Source organism: Ciconia boyciana, chromosome 1 (assembly GCF_034638445.1).
Source record: "Ciconia boyciana chromosome 1, ASM3463844v1, whole genome shotgun sequence".
Taxonomy (NCBI): Eukaryota; Metazoa; Chordata; class Aves; order Ciconiiformes; family Ciconiidae; genus Ciconia; species Ciconia boyciana.
In genome coordinates, this window is record NC_132934.1 from 85,373,469 (window position 1) to 85,380,012 (window position 6,544).

Genomic DNA, 6,544 nt, shown 5'->3' on the forward strand with positions numbered 1-6,544 from the left:
CTGAGTCACGGCAAGGCAGGCACGGGCAGTGGCGTCGCCGACAAAGGAACAGTCCCACAGTACCTAAGCAGGAAGATCAGAGCAGGTCAGGATGAGGATTTAGATCAGCAGGGTACATGTCCAGGCATGGGCATGGCTCCAGTAACTCAGGCAGGGATCCAGGGTGAGAACCTTAGCTGAGATAAGCTGGCAGGCAAACCTTTCTGAGGTTTCTCAAAGCCAGGCACCTGTATTATTTAAGCTGGACCTGAGTCCAGGCAGCCAGTGCCCCAGAAGATGGAGAATATGCTCAGGGCCCTGATATTCTTCTATCAAGCCTGCTCACAGCCAACTCTTCTTGCACAGCCACGCTTGCTCGGTGTTCCTCTGCCAGACAGCAAAGCTCTACATATGGTTGTGTTGAAAGTACAATGGAAGTCTTGTGGCCTGGGTAATGATAAGAAGTCTTAACCTTCAGACAGTCAGCTGTCTGAATGACACCAGTAAATGCTGGTGTCATTGTCAAATATTCTAGCATCTGTGGTGACAAAAAAAAAAAAATCTATACATTTCTTCAGATCTAGGAGCAAAGCTGTTACCCTGTTTTGGTGAATAGGGTGGATATGTTGCGTAGGTCCTGGCCAGGCAGAAGTTGGAGGGTCTTGTCCATGAGCTGTGGTGAAGCTTCTCTGACTTTTCAGTAGGTACTTGCAGCAAAAAGTGTGAATAGCCTAAGAGGGTATTTCTCCAGAGTAGGAGGATTTTCAGGTGAGGGTGTACCTAAGGGAGGTGCTGGGATATACTCCTGCTTGTGCATAGAGAAGCATAGAGGACTGGGAGAAAGTTCATGAGGAAGAGCTTAGTCCTCTCTGGAGATCTTCCTGGTCCCCATGTCTTTCCTCACAGTGAGGCCTGCTAGAACACAACAGCTAGATGTGTCTTGTGTAAATCCTCTCCCCCTTCTTGCAACCATCAGGAACAATCTGTTGACCCCAGTGGGAGAAGTTGGCTGTGATGGTAAGTTACTGGTGAAATGACTTGGGCTGTGACTGGACTGGCTGAATCCTCCCATCTCTTCCTGCACCTTCTGTTGCCAGTGGTTTCTTCTAATGTAGCAGAAGCCAGTATGCAGGCTGCTTGAGACTTACAGTCTCAGATGTTGCAGACAATAGCGTTCTCTAGGTAAAGAATTAAGGCCAGGCCTTTAATATCAGCAGATCAAGCTGAGCAATATCTCCTGAACATTTATTATATTCCATATAATAGATCAACTGGTTTCCTTAGGAAGCTGGGAAGAGCTGCCCTCAGTCTGAGAGGGACAATGGTCAAAGGGGGAGGAAAGTTCATGCCAAATGGGGGAGAGACTGTAGCACGTAGGAAGAGTCAAGAAACAAGTGTCAAAGGGAAGATCCCAGTTTTGTCTGGTTATTCGTTGTCGTTTCTTTTGCGAGAGCTGTAGTTGAGGTGGGATGTGAGCATCTCCCCCCCTTCAACCATTAATTCTGTTCTACATTCTGTGACTTAAAACTCCTGTCTCACAGCCATGCAGTAACTGGTCCTACTACAGCCACACAATATGGATTTTGTGTGTCAAAGCACAAACTTTTTGTGTAGCAAGGCACAAACTTGCTAGCTTTAACAAAGCCTTGGTGCTGTGTGTGGACTCCCGAAGAAATGGAGAGGAAGAGATGTCCATTGGAGGAAATCAAATAAAATAAAAACCAAACAAGAAACCAAAACCCCAAAGTCTTCCTGAGCTTTGGTGGTGAGGGAACAGGATCTGAACCTGAACTCATCCTGTTAAGTCAGCATAAACCTACAAAGCTCTAGGAAGGAGCACAACTGGGCTGTTAATGCATAAAAACAGAGCACTGGGGCCTATGTAGTTAACACACATTGTAATGCCTCAAGGTCTAGGCAATCCTTTGAGTGCTCATGACATTATGTGAACAATAGGTTCTCAGTCTAGAGACCGCTTTATGTCTCTTTCTTCCAAGTTAATAGCTTTGTCCATGCTAATAGTCAGGAAAAACACATTGCAGGATGTAGTGCCCTTCTAGTTTGATAGCTTAATTTTGCCAGCTGCCATTACCTATAGCTATGTGTCCTCATCCAGAGTTGGGGTTCTGACAGACATTCCTTGAAGCTGCCTCTGAGCATGGGAAGATCAGTCAGCACCAGCTGGTGCCTGTTGTGGCTCCTGACCAGAGCCATGTTTTGCCAGCTGTCACTGGTGAGACCCTGTGAGGAACTTCTTGCATCACTTGTGTTTGGGGCAGCCCAGCCAGGTAACTTGCAATGGCCTGCTTTCCCTTTTCTTTCCAAGGCATTGTAGGATGGCAACTCCTGCATGTTGGGGAAGAGGCAGCTGGCTTGCTTAGGAGACCAGCTTTTTAATTCTTGAAGCAGTCTGAAGAGACATTCATTGAAGGAGGGAGCTGCCTGTAAGTTGCAGCCTTTGTGCTGAGTCTTGTGCTTTATGGATGTAAAGCGGTGTGGCGCTCCCCTGCCCTCTTAGCCTGGTCTGCAAGCCTGGCTGGGTTGGTGACACCTGGGACCAGGGCTTGCAAGTTCAGTCTCACCCATGACCATGTGGCTGCCACTTGCTGCTGAATCCCCTTGTTGTGGGGCTTCTGGTAATCCCTGGGCTCAGGCGCCATCTCCAGGGACCAGCTGGGCCCCCAGCAGTTGGGAGGCAGGCAAACATCACCTGGGACCTGGCTAGCATTGGTGAAGTGCACTCTGAAAAGAAACCGCAGCTGGCATCTGTCAGCAAGAGCATGCTAACTCCTGGGTTGGCTGCCTGCAGTGACCTCCCCTGGGCAGGGGAGACCTGTGCCTGGGAGTGGGATGTGGGCAAGGGCTGGACCTGGGTATGGAACAAGCCACAAAGCAGAACTGCAGCACCTGGAGGTGTCCCCAGGAGCATCTGAGATGGAGGGGAAAGGAAAAGGGTCTTGACTTTTGCACACAGGAGGCACAAAGGAGAAGGAGGTAGGCAACCATAAGATGACAGAACAAGGACGTTGGTGGGTCTGGTTTAAAACAGACCAGAACAGTTTTTGGTGACATCAGAGTTTCTGTTGGCTTTTATCGAATGCTTCCTTCAGTCCAATAGCAGCTCTGCCTTCATGTCCACCAGTATCATAACTTGTAATTCAAATGCTTTCCTAAATTATTTAAAACTGACCCCTGGTCAAGTTTACAGAAGGATAGTTTAAAGATTTTTTTTTTTTTCTCCCTCTTATTCCTTCTTGACAGTTTGGCAGTAATGGAGCTGGTGCTTCCAAATGCAGACATGTTCTGCTATCCTAATACCCTCTGTGCTTCAGTGCCCTCCTGTGCAATGTAGCGTAGGGCTTGGAATCAAGATGTCTCAGTCTTGGGGTCTGCCAGTGCATATGTGTGTGTATGTGTGTTGTCTTTAAAGCTTGGCCCATAGGAGCTGAACTCCTCCTGGTCTTTTTTGAAGTGAAGTCTAAGCACTTGTCCATGAGCTTAGGGTGTTAAGCAAACTGTTCAAAGATGTGTGGAGATGCTACGTCAGTAGTGCTACACAAACCGTCGCTTTGGTTAGCTGACAGGACTAGGGAACTGGATTCCAGTGAGCAGCAGTGCCGAGAGGGTTAGGAGAGCATTTTCTTTGGAGAGTATGTGCTAAGGGGCTATAGATATGGCAGCATAGGCTGCACGCCTGGCCCAGAGTTGACAGAGGGCTGCTGTCACTAGTACCTAAAGCTGAAGTCAGTACCATGTATACATGTACAAAGCATGCTTGGAAATGACTGCTGGATGCTTTTTGGGTAGAAGAACAGGAAAAGTCCTTAAGCAATGTATTCCATACAGAAATAGGGTTTCTGTAAGCAGAGAACCTGCCCTGAGTACTCTGGTCTAGCTTCAGAAGTAGCCCTGCTTTGAGCAAGGGTTGAACAAGATACCTCCAGCCTGAACTATTTCCTAGCACAGCTTTTGTGCTCGGCTGTGGTGAGGTGGGTCCTGTGGTGGGCCAGCAGTGTCTGGTGAGACATCTGACAAGGGGGTTTGGTAGGTGGTGGGGAACGCTGAGGTCTGACAGTGATTCTTCAGCTCAGGAAAGTCAGAGGCTGTGCAACAACTAGCGTGGCGTGCTGTGCCTGCCCCATCTTAAAATGCTAAATGTGCAAATAAATGTGAACTGGAGGCAGAATCTGAGACCGGGCCATGGTGCTGCAGGCCAGTGTGAGTCAGCAAGGAGCACTTTGCCCTCTGCATCAGTCCCAGGTGGCAGCTCCGGGGCCTGCAGGGAGTCAGCAGCAGGGGCCCTTCACCCTCTGAGTCAACGCTGGCTCCATGCTGGAGGCCAGCACCCGGGAGCACTGTTTGCCCACCCTTGGCTTTACTGTGCCAACACTGACTTCAATGCCCTAGCGTGGTAAAAGTGGCTGACGTGGGCACCTGGAGGGGAACAAAAAGTGTCCTTCCCCATCTGGCCGTGTTGACATCTATGTCGTGAGGAGGCTCCTGCATGTGGTTGAACCCCAAAGCTAGAGCCCTCGCTGCCTGGCATTAAAACTTCCCCAGCGTATTTCAGTGATGAGGTGCCAGGGAGTGTCCAGCTGAGGTGACTGTACTCCCTGGGTTTAATTCAGCTTTCTATGGTTGTTTCCAGATGGCTTTTGCCTTGTCCCATCCTGACTGGGCGTGTAGGACGGCTGCACTGCTCTGGAGGCAGGTGGTGTCCCTCGCCCTGCTGCCGGCCGGCGAAAGCGTAGTGCACGATGGGCGCAGAGGCTCCAAATGGTGTGCAGGGCATTCTTGGCTATAGGGTGTAGGGTAAGGGTCAGCGTAGGCCATTTACAGTCTTCCTGATAAATCTACCCTTGAGGCCAGGAGCAGCATGAGGGAGCCAGGCATGCCAGCGCTGAGGCAAGTGCTGCAGGTCCTGGGAGGTTTGTGCTGCTGTGCCAGTGCCATCTGGTGGGACAGCCTAACCAGCGCAGCTCTGCCCAAAACCTCCCTCTGAGGAGGCTTTACTGCATCTGCATGGAGAGGATGCGAGAATGTGGAAGGAAACAGCTTGAGGTCAAATAAGAGTGGCCCTAAGGTTACAGCATGGGTCTGGGTGACCTTGCCTGACAGCCCCCATGCTTGCTTGGTGACTGTGGTTGTTTTCCATTTTCGTGCTTTTCTTTTCACTCCCCCTGCTCCCCCGTCAAAAGAGCGAGATGAGGTGCATTCACCTCACTGGGAAGAGGTGTAGCCAAACTGAATTCAAGGCCGTTGAGATCTGTGCTATCCTTGGGCAGAGCTGACAATGAAGCATCAAGGATTGTTTCTGTGGGGAGGTGTTAACGTGGCCACAGCTTGTTCATGCAAATCCCACGTGCCCACTCTAAGAAGTTAAACTTCACAGCCCTGCCTCTGAAAAAGGGCACTGGGTCTGACCAGGACTTGGATCTGGCCCAGGTTTGGAGTCAGATGTGCAGCTGTGGCAAGCAACTGCAGAATCTGGATCTGATCTCCAACAATTTCTGGCCTTGAGACTTGTGGCTCAGGCCCAAAAGAGGAAGGGGGTGAATGTGTGATGTTCTCAGTAAAGGCATAAAATGAAACTGTGAGGTAATGCATCTGAATGTATCCTCTGTTGGCTTTGGCTGGATAATTTGTTAATTCTCTTCTGAAGAAACAATCCCGGGTTAGTGGTATATGTAAAAAGGTGGGTTGGGGCTTCTTGTCTGATTGAAGGTTCCCTGGATACTGTTCCTCCTTCTCTTATTCCTTCCCTTACACCTGAGGGATTTCAAGGAGCCTGTCATCACAGGTGAGCACACAACTTCCCCTTTCCGAAGCTGAGTTTGAGCTCCCTCAGCTCAGATAGCTTTGGGACATGATGCATTCCACTTGAAACCCTCAGCTCTTCCCAAAACTTGGTAGAGATGCGGGTAGGGGAGGAACGCACAAACCTTTTTGGGGAGGAACATGTCTTTCTCATCTCTCCTACTTTTCTTTCCTTCCACCATGTTCTGCATGGTGCTGTAACCATAGCATATTGGGGAGGTGCTGGGCTCTGTCAAAATGGTAGAGTGCCACTCTAGGTGGTTTTGTTCAGGACACAAAGTATTGCTGCTGACGCAGGCCTGCCTGCGGTGATGTGCTACCACCTGCCAGAAATCAGTGTGGCTTTGCAGTGCTACCTCCTGTTTTATACCTCCCACTCTTTGCTCTCGCCTCCCTTTCTCACTCTCCGTTCAGTTCTCCTCTGTTTCTCCTTCACTCCTGGATGTTCAAATGTCCTTTTCTCTGAGCTTTCACAGCTCCGTATAACCCATTTCTTGTTAGTGTATCTGTATGGCACCCTGGTTCACCTTCTGTCATCAGCAGGAGTGACTGCCTTCCAGAAGAGGTCTCTTCTCTCTGCAGCTCTGGCCAGTGTTGTCAGCCACGCGTGAGAAGGGCGTAGGATGCTTTTCTCTCGGGTCCCAGCAGGCTGCAGTGCTCTCACACTGTCCCCTAGAGCTGCGGGAACTCAGCTCCTGCAGTGACAACTGCAGCATCCTGCCCCTCCCTTCCTAGCCAGTTCCTTGCA